General features: G+C 38.8%; 1 protein-coding gene across 3 annotated transcripts in view; it reads left to right on the top strand.

The window, feature by feature from the left end:
- The first annotated feature begins 4,198 nt into the window (after nucleotides 1-4,198).
- Nucleotides 4,199-22,284, top strand: part of LOC134532075 (serine/threonine-protein phosphatase 2A regulatory subunit B'' subunit beta-like) — a 191,862-nt gene continuing 173,776 nt past the window's right edge. For all 3 annotated transcript variants that reach the window (XM_063368270.1, XM_063368272.1, XM_063368273.1), the window contains exon 1: nucleotides 4,199-4,375. The gene's annotated coding sequence lies outside the window, so the exon portion shown is untranslated. The remainder of the gene's footprint in view (nucleotides 4,376-22,284) is intronic.

Genomic DNA, 22,284 nt, shown 5'->3' with positions numbered 1-22,284 from the left:
TTTAATATTAATTTATTTTCTTAACTATAAGTACTTTGTCAAATTATATGATATCCCTAATTGTACAACACAATTTTTTTTAAACTAATAACGATTCAGACCAAGCAGTGTTACAGTCGTATAGATAAATATTAGAACTACTTCAGTAGAACTATTCTTAAATTCAAGTGCCTTTTAAATCGTAATGATTATTACCAATTCACTCGGAAAGTTACTCATTTGACCAGAATTCAGATAAAGAACTAAGTATTATTTATTTTTAAAATGACATTTCAAGAATAACTGAGAGCTTAATCCAAGCTAGGAGAACTGATGGTTAAGTATTCAAGGACGAGAGCCAGTAAAATAATTCTCAAAATAAATCATAAGACTGTTAACGTTCATCAAAAAATTAAACACACAAAATTCATTCCAACTGAATAGACAAAAAAAAAACTAAAAATATAATCTATATCAAATTTTAATCATAAAACAAAATACTCTTATCATCAGTGTATAAATTAATAACAAATATAATGAACACATCTTAGTGTTTTGTCTTGTTTGCTGTCTGGTAGTATTCATCAAAAATAACATATAAAATACCAAATCCTGGAAACACCATCAACAAAGTACAATGGCCACTGGCAATGAAACCTGAAATAATTAGATCGCAGAAAAACATCAAACAATATTTGCAAAACAGAGAACGCAATTTTTAAATATGTGAAAAAAATTATTTCAGTTATTTTTTTAGCACAACCAATTAAAATGATTAGTATATTAATTTAAATTTAAAATTGAGGAAGATGGCGCAACTCCTCCAATCACAGAGGGAGAAAATGGAGAGACAAAACACTTTTCATACACAAATACATTGGTTGTTACAAAATATGGATGAAATTACTGTCTCCCCGTGTGTGTCCCCAGAGTTCACTGGTTCAACTGCCCATCATAACAATACATGCAGTAGGCCTCAGAATGTCTTAGCGCCGGCTAGTCGCGGTGCACACCTGCCTGTCGTCTATTCTTTCACTAGCAAATGCACCAACATTGCAGAAACGACACATAGCTTTTATAACATCGCTAATATAACACAAATCCATATGTGCCGGAAATTAGGTATTTCGGCACATTTCGACACGAGGGCCGTTTCACATAAAAAAAAATTCATTTAAATTGTATGTTGTAAAATATTTATCCATAAACATTCTCCTAACCAAATACGAAAAATTTAGTAAATAGTGTAAATTCACATTTTAAGTAAAAATGTAAAGCAAATATTAATTAACATGACCTTGATTGACATGATCAGCAAATCTTCTGTATAACATAAAACATATTAGTATACCTTAAAAAACTAAAAGACCTGCTGGGTTTTGCAATGTTACATTTCGTCAATAAAACAAGTCTCATACTTAATTTATATTTTTATTTAATAAAAACTTATTAAGTCATAGTTATTGAAACCTTTTACTATACTTAAAACCCACACCTACATTTACTTAAATAATATGTGCAGTTAATTAAGAATAAAAGAAATACTATAAACTTTGAATACATTTCAATCTCCCGATCAACTCAATACCTAAAATAACTCCAAACACAAAAAATATAATACGATCATAAATAACCTTCCTTGTGAAATTAAAACTTAAGAAATTACACTGTATACTTAAAATTAAAGCAAGCAATTTTTGAAAGCAAAATGAATGAATAATCTTTAACATCTGAAGAATCACACGAAAGCAGATACAGTCCACCATTACATGACGCTGTTTACAAGGTCACAAATCTAATAATTGTTTATGACATTTTCCTGCTAGAATTTTAAAGGTAGATAAAAGTTAATTTCTGCCGAAAGGTTCAAACCCGGAGACAAGGTCCCGATATCACTTCATGAGGGCGGTACCAAAGGAATAGGACACAAGGGTCCAAGTAGAGGCGACTGAAAGAGAAATTGTGTACAGCCCCACTGTGGGCTGGATGTAGGTGATTATATATTTCTGAAAATAAAAAATAATGAGTATAGTGTGTGGGAATGCACACATACATTTAAAACTACACATTGTCAAAGGATATACCAATAGACACAACTAAATACACGCAATGAAAATATGTGAAAGTTTTTCAGATTCGGTATCCTTAGCTTTTTTTCTCCAGCCAAAAATTCCTTTTGATCCTTGCTTTCTTGCTTTTTTTTTTTTTTTTTTTTGTGAGAGCCGCTCGGAGGTGGTTTAGACCTCGGCATGGCGCACGGAAGAATATTTTCAACGACTAACAAATGCACTTCACTAAAGAAAACACAGAATGCGCGCGATAGTAGTGTTTGACGAACGCGCAGTAGCGCGGTGCGGCTGGTGGGAGCTCCCGGACGTAGTTCCAAGCAATGCCACCACGAGCGCCAGTGGACGGACACGCGGGGACGAAGGTTGCGCAGGAACGAAACACGAAGTCGGTTACTCGCGCGAGAGCGACACACGTCTCCATGTATTCTTACACCACAGCTGTATTTTTCATCGTATATATACAAATCATGTATCAGCGTAAAGTGAACAGACATGGCTGTATCCTCTGGTAATATGATTCAATTATACCCCTATTATAATTTCATTTTCTAAGTAAACTGCAACCATTTTTTTTTCTGTTCAAATGACCATAATTCTTAATAGAATAAAAAAAATAATCTTCTGGCTCTAACCAAATTAAATCTTCAGAGGATAATGTTGAAAAAATTTACAATAAATATATCTTTAAACATTACTAAAAAGAAATATAAGTATATCGATATGTATGAATGTATTTTGGACATTAAAACTTAAATTAAAAAGTTTAATAGAAGTAGTTTTGGTTTCGAAATGTTATTAAACATGCTCTTAACACATACTTGTTACATATATATGACTAATATCTCACATAACATTGCCTTTAATGACATGTCCGACTCCCTTGAACACCCTTAAGTAATGAATATTGGAGTAAAATAAGTATACACATGCAGGCTTAGAAGTAGCGATCTATCGTGAGAAAATCGAATAGCTAAGATTTTATAGCGTCATTCATGTTTACAGCATTTCCCTCGTTTCTGACTTATATGCGAAAGAAATTCGTTCTGAAGTTGATTTGGCTAATGAAAACGTAGCTGAATAGTTTGGGTCTCATGTTCGCCTAAAACAGCTACATGTTTTGCTAAACTATTTATTCTTCAAGTCTTATATAAATCGTCTTCGCGAGAAAATAAAGTATTTGAAATAATGTTTATTTGTCGTCAGGGCCGCAACTAGAGTCTCTGGCACCCAGGGCATGCATGGATTCCTGCGCCCCCCAACCCCTCGTTTTTTGCACATACCACACCAATAAAGCGGGCGATTTTTTTTTGCGGTCCGGGGGCCCTCCCACGGATAAATGGTGCTATTTAAGCATTTTCCATACCTACATGTAACAGTTTCTGTGTTACTGTAACTTCCATGCATGAACCCACTATGTCCATAAAGTAGTCCGTATAATCACTAGACTTGTTCATTAAATATGTTGAGACGTTATATTGTAAATCAGATTAGACATTCCTGGCATGCAAGTTAAAAACCTTTTTACCAGTTACCAGTTGTAGTAGCAATTACAATGCAAGCGATTTCGGCGCCCCCACAGCTTTGCGTCCGGGCCGTATGCCCCCCCCCCCCCCCCCCCCCCCCTATTTGCGGCACTGTTTGTCGTCCTACAATATTTGATAGCAACTAGCCGTTAATTAAGCGCATGTCAAAGGTCAAGTTGTAATAAGTAAAAAAACAAATTGTTTTAAATCCATGCCATAATTAATAAATTTACAAATAGTAATTTCTTGAAAATAATTGTGGTTCTGTTAAGTAGTAAGCAGATAACTATAAAAATCGCATGTGACATTCTTTATATCAGCAGATCAGATGATTATAACAGTTCTTTTGATAAATCGTAATTTACTGATCGTCAATAAATTACGGGATGGACAGAAGAAGAAAATAATTAGTTTTTATTATAATTACTGCAAGGAGATACAAGTCACTAGAGCCGTGACAAATCTAATTTGAACGAGCCGAATATGGCTCGCGTACCGCCAGTTGGAGGCCGGGCGCGCTTGAGGTAGTTCCCGCTGCGGCCGCAGGATCGCGCTGGCGGTCCGGGCGCGCGCGACCTGCGCGCTGCGACGTCGCTGGCGGCCGAGAGGCAGTCTGCCACCGACGTGTTGACCCTGCACGTGTGAGCGCGTACGTCCCGCGGCGGAACGAACGTGCCCGTGTGTTCGTTCCGCGCGCGCGCGGGCGTCGCTGGTGCGCGTGAGTGCGTGATCTCGCGATCTGGGCGCGCGCAGATGTCTGCCCGTGGACCCCGGCAGACACGCTGAGCTCATCCGGAGTTGGAGGTACGTCGCTGTCACTTCGCGGCGCTAATTAGTTGTAATTGTGACGGAACAGCGTCGCGTGGAACTGGGAACTTGGACAACCCGTCTCCCGTGTTCCGTGCCCCGCGAAACGTAAACCATCCTCACGTGGGCGGATGTTCCAAGCATTCCCTATCTGCTGGTTCGTGATGTCATGTGTTGTTTGTTTCACGAGACATCTCATATTATCAGTTGCATAACTATCATTAGTCGCTGTCGTGAGCGTACGTATAATATCATTATTGGTGAGGCGATAGGAAGGACCCTTTGCCCATTATTTGGTTTAACATTCTTTTCATTTGTTGGATGGGATGATCGATTTTTTAAGATTTCGTGAGTTTGTAGGAATGGGGAGGACGAGTTCATCCTACACATGCGTATGCTCCTGCTTGTAAGTGAACGAACCTAAACGAAACTATCTAAGATCTTACGTCACATCGTGGTTTTGGTGTAACTTAAGTTTAAGTATATTTAAAAAAAAAACTCAAGATGCATATCGATGTGCATTTTGACTTCATTACTTCTGCGGTAGGTAGACCTACTCGTTTTACTTGACAACAGTTAATCGTAGCCTATTTAGTATGTTTTAATGTGAAAAAAAAAAATACATATATATATTTTTCTTTACTGATCACAAAAATATTTTTACGTACAGAATCGTAATAATTTTACTTATCTTCTCTGCCAGATAAAATTAAATACGCTCGTCTTAGTGTACGCCCAATCGCAAAGAAGCGTTCGTGCACGTCAGGTCGGGGTGGAGCTATTTCCGTCGGCGACATCTCCCGTCGCGCGGATGAACTAGCGCGGGGAGATGGCCTCGGATCGATGGGCGGCGGGGCCGAGCGCGGATGCTGGGAGCGGGTTCGCCGCGGGGGAGGGCGGCGCGGACTTGTGCGGGGCTCCGCGCGCGGGGAGCGGCCGGTTCGCCAATCAGCAGCCGCGCGTGGGAGTCGGTACCCCGCCGCGTCGGCCGGCCTTTTTCATTAGCGAGGGAGTTGAAACAATAATTTAAAATTCGAAACACGTGTATTAAAAAAATTGATTGTCTGTAAAGTCGGTTTACGGACGATAGTTTAACGTGACAACGTCATAACAAAACATTGATGAAATGATTGCATACTTTTATGAATAAAATTGAATCATTTTTATTGAATTATCACTATTTTGTATGGATACAAAGAATGAGTGAAATGAAATCTACAATTTAATTGATAAATTTACTTTTATTTGCACTCATTAATTCAAATATGTTTATTACTTTAACGAAGAGATTATTTTAACTATAACTTTTATACATGTTTGCTATTTAACTTCTTCCAATCTGTGTTATTCTGTTAAGGATAGGACTATTTTAGGAAAAGAAGGAAACGAATGGGAGTGTTTCAAGTTTAATGTGCCTCGAAAAAGTCAAATCGATGGTTGTTCCAATCGAGTGGAAGAGAGATAGATGGGGCGCAAGTGTATAATGAGCGTAACGGGACACAGCATAACGGGACAATGTGCGTAACGGGACAATGTGTAATCCTTTTTCGTGCGTGCAGCCGGCGTTCATCGATTTATTAGACGTCACGTCAATAATCTTACCTTACTACTGACGCTAAAGGCCCCGTGAAAGTGTCAAATACTTGTCTCCAACTGCATTTGACAATAGAGCTTGAGGGGTAGTATTGGACGGAAAATGGCTCCTAATTTTCTACATCAAATAAATTTTGGACAGATAACGAACCTCAAAAATATTTTTCAAATCATGTCTCACTATCAAGGTCTATTTTTGGTATGAGCTATTCCAAACTTGTCAATTTTTAATCTCATATTGAAATTAAATAACGCATTACAAATAATAACGGGAATATTGAACTTATACTATTTTGAATTTATGAATCTTTTAAACATATATCAATTTAACTCACAATAATCTTCGCTACATAATAAAAATAAATGTACAGTGATTTTTAAAGTTATAGAAACACGATTTCTTTTTTTACGCATAAAAATTATTTCGCACACGACATTCGTTTTATCATTATTATATTTATTTCACTTTTATAACCTCTTTAATCGCCCACGTACCTATTCTTCGCCACAATGGGGCTACGGCAGTAGCCGTAGTGACGGCTTCTCACGCAGTCTGCACTGATATCTCGTCATTTTTGACGTGACGTCTAATAAATCGATGAACGCCGGCTGCACGCACGAAAAAGTGTCCCGAAACGCACATTGTCCCGTTACGCTGTGTTCCGTTACGCTCATTGTACGCTTGCGCCGCATCTATCTCTCTTCCACTCGATTGGAACAACCATCGATTTGACGTTTTCGAGGCACATTAAACTTCAAACACTCCCATTCGTTTCCTACTTTTCCTGTCATCGTCCTATCCTTAACAGAATAACACAGATTGGAAGAAGTTAAATAGCAAACATGTATAAAAGTTATAGTTAAAATAATCTCTGCGTTAAAGTAATAAACATATTTTAATTAATAAGTGCAAATAAAAGTAAATTTATCAATTAAATTGTAGATATCATTTCACTCCTTTGTATCCATACAAAATAGTTATAACTCAATAAAAATGATTCAATTTTATTCATAAAAGTATGCAATCATTTCATCAATGTTTTGTTATGACGTCACGTTAAACTATCGTCCGTAAACCGACTTTACAGACAACCAATTTTTGTTTTTTATTACGTCATTACTGTAATAAACGCAGCTCTTGCATACGGCTCATTCGGGACCACTGCCCTGCCGGATTATCGAAATTTGAAACAGTTGAAATATGGTCACTGAATAAACCTTAATTATTTCAAAGATATTTAAGAAAATGTATTTATAATCTGCTCTGTAGCAATCAATTATACACATTAGTGCTACATACGATTTTATTCCTGATGCATCCGTGGTTCGGAACTATTTAAAAAAAAAAAAAAAAAACAAAAAAAAAAACAATTGAACGAACTAAAAACTCGGGCAGCGCAATGCCGCGTCTTGGCAACAAACGCCCGAATCCACACAAAAAAAAAATCTGAATGCGGCCGGATCGATCAGTGACGTGTTATATAGAATGTGGCGAACCTTAGCATGCCGGAGACTAGAGAGAGCGCGTGGCGCACCACAACGCCGAAATACCACAACGCCGAAAGCCAAATTGTGAAATTGACCACAACGCCGAATTACTACAACGCCGAAATACACTAACGCCGAAAATTGTCATTGCATAACTGCCACAAAGGTTAGGTTAGGCTAGGTTAGGCTAGGCTAGTATAGGCTAGGTTAAGTTAGGTTAGGTTATATTACGCTATAGGTTAGGTTAGGTAAGGTTAGGTTTGATTGTGGTATTCCGGCGTTAAGGTACATTTAAGAAACACACACAAATTCATTCAGTTGTTATTTCGGCGTTGTGGTACACAGCAGTTTTCTAGCTGTCGGCGTAGTGGTCAATTTTGACATTCGGCGTTATGGTATTTCGGCGTTGTGGTAACGACCCGAGAGACCGCATTTACAGGTTTTCCCGCAGGGCTCACTGGTTTAGATATTAAACGGAAAATCACTGTTCAGCCACGCAAGGATGTGCGTGCAATAGTAAAAAAAAAAAAAAAAAAAAAAACAACGAAAACCTTACATTTTATTATTATTTTCTGCAGTGCTATAATAGATAACAGGGCGTTTTTGAGCTGCAAATAAAATGTACTAAATATTTAAATACTAAATGTACTGAAATTATATTTTTAAAAAAATTGGCCTCCCTGACCATCATTTTGGATCCGGCCTTAACTATAGGAGCAGTGAAGGTATTTAGCCACCGTCGTTTTAATTTTTCTATAGTGTTAGAGTTAAAGTAGTGTTACTATTGTACTCAACCAAAGTGGTTGGGCCGTGTGTTGGGTTGTGTTTTCGTGTTCGTAACACACGTAACACACACGCCTTCTTGGCAACATGATCACAGTGTATTAAATTGTCATTTTTCTGATAAAGGCTATCATCACAATTCCGTTTTCTTAAAGGTAGGTCTGAATTGAGAGATAAATACGTTCTTCTGCATGCACAGCTTGCCTTTAGCAATATTTTGACACTGATATTGAACATGGTTTACGCACTCACGCGTGACGTAATAACATGTTGTTTTATACATTTCCTTTATATAATTTGTCGACGTAAGCGAGACCATTAGAGACAGTTATCATCAGAAGTGATTTTTATTTTTCAGGTATTACTGTTTCCATTAAGCATTGTCAACGATTTTATGAATAGTTAAAAACAAATTACAGTAAGTTTTTTTTGTTCAGAATTCCTACACATACCATGCCATTTATCCTAGTCATTAGTAATTAAGTAATTTCCCTCTACTTTTCAAGCAAAGTTCTATACAACTCTCTCAGGGCAGGGCTAGTGTCCATGTTTTTCTATGTTTCTCCATGCTAACAGGCCGAGTGTCCGATATTGAGTGTTAAATAGTATCATGCTCATTACTCCAGAACGAAAATTTCGCTCGTAACTCGAACTCGTCCCAGGAAAATGGGGTGATTGGTTTTTTTTTTTGGGGGGGGGGGGGGGAGCTAGTTATTAACACTGTAATGTTGTGTTATTACGTATTTTTTAACTTGCGATCACTTCTTTCTATTTTTATTTTGGTCAACCTAATATATTCCAGAGTAGTTTTACCATCATATAGTTTCATTTGGCATACCATTACGTTTGTTACGTCTCCTAATGTGTACGAAAGAGACTATATGAACGGGCGTATGTTGCTTCACGCGGGTCCGCCATCTTGACTACTTCGTCTCGTGGGAGTAAGAAAAATAGAACACGTTCTATTACGGTTTTGGCTAAGACTTCGGGTATAAATACTTTTAATACCCAGAACCAGACCCCTTGGAAGGGCACTGGAATGTTACCTTCACGAGAGCAGGCGTGCTAACAGAAAATGGGTATGAAAACTGCTACGGAAATGGTATGAAAACAGCTAAGGAAATAGTATAAAACAGCTAAGGAAATGGGTATGAGAACAGCTAAGGAAATGGGTATGAGAACAGCTAAGGAAATGGGCATGAAAACAGCTAAGGAAATGGGTATGAGAACAGTGTGGCCGGCAGGGCCACATTTTTACTTGTAATTTATTTTTGTTGCTGGTCTCTAGTTTTATATGGTTTTTTATTTCACGTATTTTTACGCCTTTTTTAATTAATGTTAATTTATCTGTACATTTTTTTAATTATATTTATTTCTGTTAATTAGTTATACGCCGTTTGGTAGCTATCGATTATGAGTTTAAGAACATCGATTGTGTTTCACGTAAATACCACTTGGCGAGCGCCCGGCGGTTGGCTGATGACGTCAGACATTCGGCTTGCCGGGAAGAAAAAATCAGCTGGGAGTTGGTGCCGAGCGACCGTCGAGGGTGAGAGCCATGTGACGGCGCGGACTGGTGTGCCGGACGGCAACGGGCGACGAAGAGTATTGGGATGGAGGCTCCACGATGGGTGACAGGGCAAATGGATTGCCCTGTGGTACAGAAGAAATCAAGGTAAAGAGAGGCCGCGATTTTGATTTTTACCCTCGTGGTGCTGCACTGGTTTTTGGCAAACCTAGTGAACTGTGTATTTTCCCATACTAAATTTTATTTGGACGGAACTTTTTATTAGCCAGTTTGGTGAAGAGGCCCATTTGTTTCACACGTTGTTCCAGTGTGGGATTTTTTAAAAAGGTCGCCCGTTTGCCTGTAGTTGCAATAAAAGTATAAGTTTGGAAGAAACGAACATTTTGCAATTTGTTTTTGAGACTTTGTCATCGGAATTTGCATACGTAAAGTTGGCATTTAGCTAATATATCAGCTTGTGCAGTATTATTAAATGTATGCGATCGGTATTGGACTACATGCGCAGCCTGATGTTGGTTGGTGCGGCCATTCTACGTTTTTATAAAATCATTGGCAAGTTAATAAAGAAGTAAGACTTTGTTTGAAGCTGATGATAAATACTTCTGTGGTAACATGGTTATGTTACGTGAAGAGTTTTTGCTACATTTCCCTTAAAAATAAGATAATTTTTTTTTGATCATCGTTCACGTCTTTGTGAATTCGTACCTATGGCCCGGCGTGGCATTAGACTCTGGAGTTGGTGAGGAAGGTCAGGAAGCCAGCGCACGCCTAGGATATTAACTTTGTTTTTTTTTTTGGCAAGTCTTTAGCAACGAACATCTGAAGAGAGACTAAACCGTTGATTGAGAGTTTAAGAACTTTATTTAAATAAATTGTTTGTACTTCAGTATTATTTTTGTAGATTTTTTATATATTTGTATTGATTGTCTTGTTTGATTTTTGGTATTAGGGCAGTCAGTAAATTTTGATATTTTATAGTGGCCACGCCTCACGCCCTTATATATTTTTATACTTGTTGTTATCAGTATTTATATTTTTACGATTTTTTAAAGGTTATTGTTAGTATCGCAAATGGGGATAAGATGCTGCCATTATTAACGTCAGCTTTTGTAACTAAGCTTGTATGGTTATGTATAGTAAAAATTATTTTTGCAAATTTCTATTTTTTAATAACATACGTCCAAAGTCTTGCCTCTTGTTTGTTTAATGGTTACTCTACTATTATATCCTTTGAATTTTTTGGCCTGACCCCTGGGCAGTGGTGTGGGGAATTTATATTGTTTAGCTTTTTATGCCTGGTTTTAATATTTATTTTTTCCCTTCGCGCCCAGAGTGAGTCGGGGACGCAACCCCTCTTCCAATTAAGGAGGAAGAAGGGTTACAACCTGCGCCACTCTGCTAGGCAGAGACTTTGGACTTTTGCGATTTTGCTGACCTTTTTGATTTTTTTAATAATGGCAGTTTCTTGGATTTATAAACTTCCCAAAGAACAGGTTTACGCTAATTTGCAAGCAGCGGGAGTAGAGAGTGGTCTGGAGGATGACATTGATACCTTACGCAGGAAATTAAGTACCCACATTAAAGAAGGGAGGAAAAAACCTGTTGAGGAAAATGTGGAGAATTCGGAGATCAGCCAAGTAAATTCATTGAATACTGCTATGCAAAGTAAATTACTTTTCAAAGAACTGGATAGGTTGCCATCTTTATGTTCCGGTGGGCCAAGAGATTTAATAAAGTTTTGCTTGGGAGTAGATAGTTTGAAAACTAATTGTTGTTTACAAAATGAGCAAGAATTGTTAAGGTGTATTTCGACTAAATGTAGCGGGATCGCTAGAGACGTGATTACGTCAGGTATAAATAAGTCTGTTGGATGGTCGGTAGTGAAAGAGAATTTGTGGGAATATTTGTGCCCTAAGAGGGTGAAGGACGATCTAATTAAGGAATTGATTTTCCGTTTTCAACGGGAAAATGAAAGCACCTTAGAATTTATACAGGATATTAGAAATCACGTTAATGTATTTGGTCTGCAGTTAGATGATCACCGTTTTGTAGCTATTATTTTGGAAAATCTAAATCCTGCCATCAGACACGAATGCGCATTTATTGGCAGACCTAATAGTGTGGAGGAACTCAACACTTGGGCTATCCAGGTAGATAATATTTTTTACGCTAAATGTGAATTCGATAAGTGTAAAGGCAAAATCAATTTTAAACCGGTTTGTTTTAAAACGCCGGGTAATGAAATAATTGATAAGACTTGTTTTAAGTGTAATAAGGTAGGGCATTTTGCTAAGGATTGCTCGGTTTCGGAGGTTAATAAATTTGTTTGTGGTTTTTGTGGCAAATATGGTCATTTAGAAAAATTTTGCTTTAAAAAGAAACCGGAGCAGGAAAGACACAAGACATGTTTTAGGTGTAGCAGCATGGACCATTTGATAAAAAAATGTAATCGCAAGAAAAAATTAGTTTGTGGTTTTTGTAATAAAGATGGTCATAATAGCGGGAAATGTAATTTCCGTAAGGAAGTTAAGAAATATCGATTTAACAATAAGCATAGTTTGGCGGTCATTCAGGCAAAAAGAGGTTTATGTGTCAAAGTTTGGTTGTATGATCGTGAGATAGAAGCTTTACTTGATACGGGGGCTAGTTGTAGTTTCATCCAGCAGAAATTTTTGAGTAATTTGGTGCGCGATCATAAATTTTTGAAAACTAAGATCGTAAGTAGTCAAGGCATTAATGTGGCCATGGCGGACGGGCAAAAGGTTCAGGTAAAGGTAAAAGTATTTTTACATTTTAAATTGGAACATTTATCTTGGACACGTGAATTCTGGGTAATGCCCGATTTGATCCATGAAGTAGTTTTGGGAATGGATTTTTTAAATGATAGTAAGGCTATAATAGTGTGCGGCGAGAAAGTAATGAGGTTCGATTTTAATGATAAAATTAAGATAAAATTGTGGGAGAATAAAAAAAAAAGAAAGGTGGTTTGTGGTGGTATCGAAGGGTTAGAGCAAAGGTTGGATGAGAAGGAAAAATTGCAGATACAGCAATTAAGCGAGGAATATAAGGATGTTATCACTACTAAAATTGGCAAATGTACGCTAATGCCATACAAGATCGTGCTGGTAGATGAAACCCCTATTAAATGTGTGCCGTATCAATGTGCCCCGCCTAAAATGAAAGCCTTTCGAGAAATTATTAATGATTTACTTGATAATAAGGTAATAGTCCCTTCTAAATCCAATTTTGCCTCACCTGCCTTTTTAGTAGATAAGAAAAATAAGGGCAAATATCGTTTGGTCCTTGACTATCGCCTCCTTAATGACAGGGTAAAACTAGATCCGTTTCCCATGCCTAAAGTTGAAATTGTTTTGCAATATTTGGGAAAAGCCAAGTTTTTTACGGTGCTTGATTTGAACTCGGCGTTTCATCAATGTGAATTAGAAGCAAGTAGTCAGAAATTTACCGGGTTTGTCACTCCTTGGGGGCACTTTGAATGGACTAGAGTGCCTTTTGGGGTGAATTTTGGGGCCCAATGTTTGTCACGAATTTTAGGGCACATATTACAAGAATATCAGTATAAATTTGTAATAAGTTTCTTGGATGATATTTGTGTTTTTTCAAATAGTTTTGAAGAACATATAGAACATATAAGAAAAGTACTTGAGAAACTAAAGGGAGCCGGCTTTACCGTAAATCCGGAAAAAATAGTTTGGGCCCGTAGCGAGATAAAATTTTTAGGATACATAATCCGAGAAGGTGAATTGGTCATGGACCAAGATAAGATAAACCCCATAGTTAATTTCCCGGCCCCCCGTAATGTTAAGGGAGTGATGCGCTTTTTAGGAATGCTTGGTTATTTTTCCCGTTTTATACCGAATTACGCTAACCTATGCGCGCCTTTAAATAATTTGAAAAGGAAAGATGTTAAGTTTGTATGGGGGGAAGAGGAAGAACAGGCCTTTAGGAATTTAAAGAAAGCCATAGCTCAACCCCCCATTTTAATACTTCCGGATTTTGAGCAAAAATTTATTGTGCAAGTGGACGCTTCGGGAGTAGGTCTGGGGGCGGTTTTGTTGCAAGAACGTGAGGGAGGTTTAAAACCGGTTATGTATGCTAGTAAATCCCTAAATAAGCACGAGTTAAAATACAGTGTATATGAGAAGGAAGCATTAGCGTGCATATTTGCGTTGGAGAGATTTGAGAGTTTTCTTGAACATGAGAAATTTGAATTATGGACTGACAACCAGGCTTTGACATGGCTTTTTTCCCACCCGCGGCAACTAGGGAAAATAGGGCGGTGGATCATGCGGTTGACGCGTTTTCGTTTTGACCTCAAACATATGAAAGGACAGGATAATGTAGTGGCCGATGCCTTATCGCGCATGTTTGATGAACATGAGTTTCAGTGTAAAGACGAAATGAGAACTGAAGACAAGGAAGAATGTAACATCCTGAGGGAATTCCCTCAAGGATTTATTGATTTGCGCGAAATACAAAAAGAGGATCCTGAGACTAAAGATTTAATAACGCGTTTGGGACAGGATACTACTATAGACTTAGGAATGAAAGACGGGCTTTTGTGTTGGATGAAAGATGGAGAACATAAAGTTTTTGTTCCTAAGGGGGTAAGGAAAATGATAATGCGGTATTACCATGATTCTAATATAGGCGCGCATGGCGGAATCGAAAAAACTATAGATAAAATCTCTAAAGAATTTTTTTGGCCAGGTTTGAAAAAAGACGTAAAAGATCATGTTTTAAGCTGTGAAGATTGCCAGCGCGCTAAGCAATCTAGACATAGTAAGATAGGTAAATACTCTGTTGAAGCTCTGACTAGACCTTGGGAAAGGGTTTATTTGGACATTTTTGGGCCCCTACCTAGATCATTAGGGGGGAATAATTGCTTACTTATAGCGGTAGATGGTTTTTCTAAATTTTGTTTTTTTTTGCCTTTGCGTAATATGAAAAGCGAGAATATTATTAAGGCTTTAGAAACTAAAGTGTGGGGTTTGTTTGGTAGCCCGGAGCAAGTAGTATCAGATAATGCTACATATTTTAAGAGTAAGTGTTTTGAAGTGATGTGTTTAGATTGGGGTATAAAACATATTACTACCAGCCCCTATTATCCCAACCCTAATTTGGTTGAAAGGGTGAATAAAAATGTCAAAGTGGCCCTCACGATTTTTCATCAACGTAACCAACGGAAGTGGGACAGTGTTATCCACGTATTAAATTTAGCTTTTAACATGACCATACACAGTGGTACTAAATTCACACCATCGGAAATTTTTTTGGGAAGAAATGTACCCCATCCTTTACTAAATTGTTGGGGTTTGCGTCCAGCCCTTTTGGAAACCCGAAGCCCCCGTTTGTTGGAAAAAATGTGGGAAGAAGCAGCCGAAAATCTGCAAAAGGTTAGAAAGAAAATGAGTAAGTTTTATAATAAGGGGCGAGTGGATAATGTATTTAAAATTGGTGATGAAGTGCTATGCAGGCAATTTGTTTTGAGTGACAAAGTAGGGTATCAGAGCTCTAAGTTAGAGAATAAGTATGATGGACCGTATAAGATTGTAAAGATTTTAGGGCCGGTTACTGTCTTGTTGGAAGAAGTTGAAAGAAATAATAAGGTAAAAAAGGCCCATGTTAGTCATTTGAAAATGTTTGTAAGGCGGAGTTCCTAAAATGAATGTGGATGACCCTTTTAGGGTGAATATGGCTAAATATTTTTATTTTTATTTTATTTGGAACTTACTCTGGTATGTTTTTTTTTTTATAATTTGTAGTTGTGGTTATTTTTAAAATTTTCTTTGCTGTTTAAATTTTTTTTTTGTTCAAGGCGGAGGTTGTGGCCGGCAGGGCCACATTTTTACTTGTAATTTATTTTTGTTGCTGGTCTCTAGTTTTATATGGTTTTTTATTTCACGTATTTTTACGCCTTTTTTAATTAATGTTAATTTATCTGTACATTTTTTTAATTATATTTATTTCTGTTAATTAGTTATACGCCGTTTGGTAGCTATCGATTATGAGTTTAAGAACATCGATTGTGTTTCACGTAAATACCACTTGGCGAGCGCCCGGCGGTTGGCTGATGACGTCAGACATTCGGCTTGCCGGGAAGAAAAAATCAGCTGGGAGTTGGTGCCGAGCGACCGTCGAGGGTGAGAGCCATGTGACGGCGCGGACTGGTGTGCCGGACGGCAACGGGCGACGAAGAGTATTGGGATGGAGGCTCCACGATGGGTGACAGGGCAAATGGATTGCCCTGTGGTACAGAAGAAATCAAGGTAAAGAGAGGCCGCGATTTTGATTTTTACCCTCGTGGTGCTGCACTGGTTTTTGGCAAACCTAGTGAACTGTGTATTTTCCCATACTAAATTTTATTTGGACGGAACTTTTTATTAGCCAGTTTGGTGAAGAGGCCCATTTGTTTCACACGTTGTTCCAGTGTGGGATTTTTTAAAAAGGTCGCCCGTTTGCCTGTAGTTGCAATAAAAGTATAAGTTTGGAAGAAACGAACATTTTGCAATTTGTTTTTGAGACTTTGTCATCGGAATTTGCATACGTAAAGTTGGCATTTAGCTAATATATCAGCTTGTGCAGTATTATTAAATGTATGCGATCGGTATTGGACTACATGCGCAGCCTGATGTTGGTTGGTGCGGCCATTCTACGTTTTTATAAAATCATTGGCAAGTTAATAAAGAAGTAAGACTTTGTTTGAAGCTGATGATAAATACTTCTGTGGTAACATGGTTATGTTACGTGAAGAGTTTTTGCTACATTTCCCTTAAAAATAAGATAATTTTTTTTTGATCATCGTTCACGTCTTTGTGAATTCGTACCTATGGCCCGGCGTGGCATTAGACTCTGGAGTTGGTGAGGAAGGTCAGGAAGCCAGCGCACGCCTAGGATATTAACTTTGTTTTTTTTTTTGGCAAGTCTTTAGCAACGAACATCTGAAGAGAGACTAAACCGTTGATTGAGAGTTTAAGAACTTTATTTAAATAAATTGTTTGTACTTCAGTATTATTTTTGTAGATTTTTTATATATTTGTATTGATTGTCTTGTTTGATTTTTGGTATTAGGGCAGTCAGTAAATTTTGATATTTTATAGTGGCCACGCCTCACGCCCTTATATATTTTTATACTTGTTGTTATCAGTATTTATATTTTTACGATTTTTTAAAGGTTATTGTTAGTATCGCAAATGGGGATAAGATGCTGCCATTATTAACGTCAGCTTTTGTAACTAAGCTTGTATGGTTATGTATAGTAAAAATTATTTTTGCAAATTTCTATTTTTTAATAACATACGTCCAAAGTCTTGCCTCTTGTTTGTTTAATGGTTACTCTACTATTATATCCTTTGAATTTTTTGGCCTGACCCCTGGGCAGTGGTGTGGGGAATTTATATTGTTTAGCTTTTTATGCCTGGTTTTAATATTTATTTTTTCCCTTCGCGCCCAGAGTGAGTCGGGGACGCAACCCCTCTTCCAATTAAGGAGGAAGAAGGGTTACAACAGCTAAGGAAATGGGTATGAGAACAGCTAAGGAAATGGATATGAGAACAGCTAAGGAAATGGGTATGAGAACAGCTAAGGAAATGGGGAATGGGTATGAGAACAGCTAAGGAAATGGGTATGAGAACAGCTAAGGAAATGGGTATGAGAACAGCTAAGGAAATGGGTATGAGAACAGCTAAGGAAATGGGCATGAAAACAGCTAAGGAAATGGGTATGAGAACAGCTAAGGAAATGGGTATGAGAACAGCTAAGGAAATGGGTATGAGAACAGCTAAGGAAATGGGTATGAGAACAGCTAAGGAAATGGGTATGAGAACAGCTAAGGAAATGGGTATGAGAACAGCTAAGGAAATGGGTATGAGAACAGCTAAGGAAATGGATATGAGAACAGCTAAGGAAATGGGTATGAGAACAGCTAAGGAAATGGGTAATGGGTATGAGAACAGCTAAGGAAATGGGTATGAGAACAGCTAAGGAAATGGGTATGAGAACAGCTAAGGAAATGGATATGAGAACAGCTAAGGAAATGGGTATGAGAACAGCTAAGGAAATGGGTAATGGGTATGAGAACAGCTAAAGAAATGGGTATGAGAACAGCTAAGGAAATGGGTATGAGAACAGCTAAGGAAATGGGTATGAGAACAGCTAAGGAAATGGGTATTAGAACAGCTAAGGAAATGGATATGAGAACAGCTAAGGAAATGGGTATGAGAACAGCTAAGGAAATGGGTAATGGGTATGAGAACAGCTAAGGAAATGGGTATGAGAACAGCTAAGGAAATGGGTATGAGAACAGCTAAGGAAATGGGTATGAGAACAGCTAAGGAAATGGGTATGAAAACAGCTAAGGAAATGGGTATGAGAACAGCTAAGGAAATGGGTATGAGAACAGCTAAGGAAATGGGTATGAGAACAGCTAAGGAAATGGGTATGAGAACAGCTAAGGAAATGGGTATGAGAACAGCTAAGGAAATGGGTATGAAAACAGCTAAGGAAATGGGTATGAGAACAGCTAAGGAAATGGATATGAGAACAGCTAAGGAAATGGGTATGAGAACAGCTAAGGAAATGGGTATGAGAACAGCTAAGTAAATGGGTAATGGGTATGAGAACAGCTAAGGAAATGGGTATGAGAACAGCTAAGGAAATGGGTATGAGAACAGCTAAGGAAATGGGTATGAGAACAGCTAAGGAAATGGGTATGAGAACAGCTAAGGAAATGGGTATGAAAACAGCTAAGGAAATGGGTATGAGAACAGCTAAGGAAATGGGTATAAGAACAGCTAAGTAAATGGGTATGAGAACAGCTAAGGAAATGGGTATGAGAACAGCTAAGGAAATGGGTATGAAAACAGCTAAGGAAATGGGTATGAGAACAGCTAAGGAAATGGGTATGAGAACAGCTAAGGAAATGGGTATGAGAACAGCTAAGGAAATGGGTATGAAAACAGCTAAGGAAATGGGTATGAGAACAGCTAAGGAAATGGGTATGAGAACAGCTAAGGAAATGGGTATGAGAACAGCTAAGGAAATGGGTATGAAAACAGCTAAGGAAATGGGTATGAGAACAGCTAAGGAAATGGGTATGAGAACAGCTAAGGAAATGGGTATGAGAACAGCTAAGGAAATGGGTATGATAACTGCTAAGGAAATGGGTATCGTGGGGCTGGCCTAGGGACGGCAGAGCTACGAGCCCCGGACGGCGCTGTCGTAACTTTCCGACCGGACTGCGACGCCGCAGCCGAGAAGCTTCCGAACAGCAAAATATTTAGACGTGTTCGACGACTTTACGGCAGGGAACTGTTGCTTCTGGAATTTGGATAAACTGTTTCCAAGTTCTCGGCCAGTAGAAAACCACCGGAAGAAAAAAAACCACAGTTACGAACAAGCATTTTACTCCACGTGCCGTGGTATATATTCCACACGTAAGTATAGGGATAATTATAATAATTTACCGTGGAAAATCTAGCTGTTTGACAGGTTCCAATACTCTTTGTCCATATTTGAAACAATTATTTTTTCAACTTGGGACCCGGTGGCTTATCGGGAGAATGTTTTGCGAAAAGACTTCCTGAACTACAACATATAGCTTATTTTCACTCTTATTCAGGGACAGGTATTTTACGCGAAATATATCCAAACGCTTATTATTGCAGGGAGGCTTGCCTCGCCAGCTGTTTCTTCCTCGTGATTGGCGGCCGGCCCCAAAAGAAGTCATTGCCTTACTCGGCCGGTCCATTCAGGACTCGTTCGCTTCCGCGTGGAATGTCTGCGGTTCCTGTGCGACAGTGGACACATACCTAGAGACCGGAAAAATTCGCGAATTAATTTCGCGATAGGCTAAAATACAAATAGTTATACCTCAGTGCTGCCTCTGCTGCTGGCTCACAACTCACCTGAATACCTCTGGGCCAATGAGAAACACCCGACCAAAGCTTTATCTAATCACAGACTGCTACGTTGGGACGTCTCACAAGACAGCAGCCAACGAGTGGGTGATATTTGACCAAGTGTACGTAGAACTATGGAGTTCATCCTGGAGGTCATTGAACCCGCGAATATTTCCGGTCCCTACTTATTACTTTGTTCGTAATAAAACTATTCACCGTATTTTTTGATCACATCTCGTAGACCTTGCCTTCCTTTTGCGTGCGGCCCTGAACCTGATATAAACGAACACTTCTCGTTAGTTCCATAGAGCTGAATCTTCGTGAAACCCCCGCCGGGCGTTTCGCCCTCAGGGAGGTGTGTTGACGCGTACAAGGAATACTTGCGAGTGATACCTCTTGTAGCACAAACAAGTGTTAACATTCCGAGTTGATTCTTGTAAGGTCACGTTCAACAAAGTGTGAACTCGGTACCAGTATTTTTTTTACGTAGGTTCCCTGGTTAAGGTGTGACCAGTCTTCTTCGTAGAGTCGGGGTGAAGAGTGAAACACCAGAAGTGGCAGTATTACGTGTGTTATTATTAGGGACAGGAAAAATTCGCGGGTTCAATGACCCGCAGGATGAACTCCATAGTTCTGCGTACACTCGGTCAAATGCCACCCACTCATTGGCTGCTGTCTTGTGAGACGTCCCAACGTAGCAGCCTGTGATTCGATAAAGCTTTGGTCGGGTGTTTCTCATTGGCCCAGCGTCATCCAGGTGAGTTTGAGCCAATAGCAGAGGCAGCACTGAGGTATATCTATTTGTATTTTAGCCTATCGCGAAATGAACTCGCGAATTATTCCGGTCTCTACACCTAATCAACAGGGGCAGGCATATTTCGCGAAAAGATCTGCACACCTATTAGACTGCAACAAAGTATACCCGCACCAGCGGTTTCTTCCTTGTGATTGGCGGCCGTCTGCGAGAGAAGTAGTTGCCTTATTTGGCCGAGCCATTCAATACGCGTTTGCTTCCGCACTGAATCACTGTGATTGGTGTTGTTACAATCGACATGTACCTGGAAGAAACTCACCCAATCACGAAACAACGACGCTACAGTGTTTTCACTTTCAGCTGGCCTCTAAATCTTTTCGCGAAATCTGCATGGCCGTACTAATCAAGTGTTTAATTTTAGTTTTGCGTCTCTACCGTGTCTACGCGACTATCCATGGTGAAGTCAAAGTCAGCTGGGGTTCAAACAGAATGATTGCAACTGGCTGTCCGGGTAGGGACGGACGTGGGCTGCTCGCCCCGGCACGGGGTAGCAGGCTTCAAGAGTGAACGTGCTGTTCGGCGGACGCAGGAAGGAGACATTCCCCCCCCCACCCCCCCCCCCCCCCTTTTCTAGGCCTTGGGAAGGCAGCATGTTATTTTGGGTGGTGCAAAGGAAACAGAAGAACCGAACGCGTCGCTCGTAACTGCCTCGACGCTACACCAGCGGTATCTCCCCCTAGACCGGGGTAATCATCGCCTGCGTTTTTGACGTGACAACGTCTAATAAATCGATGAACGCCGGCTGCACGCACGAAAAAGTGTCCCGTTACGCACATTGTTCCGTTACGCTGTGTCCCATTACGCTCACTGTTCCGTTACGCTTTGTCCCGTTACACGCATTGTTCCGTTACGCTGTGTCCCGTTACGATCATTGTTCCATTACGCTGTGTCCCGTTACGCTCATTGTTCCGTTACGCTGTCGGCGAGTGCAGTAATAATAGGTTATGTTACAATTGACTAAAAAATTATGGTGATTCATATAATTGATGATAGAGATTTGATTACAGTTTATTTATATGAAAACTTGTTCATAATTTTATTTAAACTTTATAGCTAAACGCCAGTTTTTAAGATTAATTACAAGTCATCTACACGTGAACTGTTTCGTCGACTGTTTATAAAGTGAAGTGAAAAGCTAATGTGGTTTTCATTGCTTATTACAACAATTTCGGCAATAAAGGTTAATTATTCTTGCATTTTAAAAATCTGATTACTAGTATAATTTCAAGTATTTATTCTTTTATTATTAAAATAAAAATGATTCAATTTTATTCATAAAAGTAGGCCTATGCAATAATTTATCAATGTTTTGTTATGACGTCACGTTAAACTATCGTCCTTAAACCGACTTTACGGACAACCAATTTTTTGAGGTTATACTTCTTTTTTGAGCGTTTGGGTGGTGAAATTTTATTATGTACCAGAAATGCGATGAAATAAGCGCGCGGTTCATAAACGGAAATTTAACATGTTGAAAGTCCGATGAGCACACATGCAGAAACTGTTATACTTAAGCCACGAGTCGAAGTCGCCAAGATGGCGGACTCACTTGTGGCAACATGCACCGGTATATATTATCTGTCGCGAAAATCGCAATTGGTGTACCTATCAATGTAAACTTTATGGTAGTGAAACTATCCTGGAATAAATTTTGTAGACTTGAGTAGTGATAAGAAAATATAAAAGCAACTTTAAAAATAGCTATAATTTATTAACTAGGAAAATTTTGTTGGAACAAACATGGCGTCAAATTTAGTAAACGTTTTATTAGTTTTCTAAA

The sequence above is a fragment of the Bacillus rossius genome, chromosome 5 (assembly GCF_032445375.1).
Source record: "Bacillus rossius redtenbacheri isolate Brsri chromosome 5, Brsri_v3, whole genome shotgun sequence".
NCBI classification, from domain to species: Eukaryota; Metazoa; Arthropoda; class Insecta; order Phasmatodea; family Bacillidae; genus Bacillus; species Bacillus rossius.
This window is presented reverse-complemented; position numbering and strand designations above follow the sequence as displayed.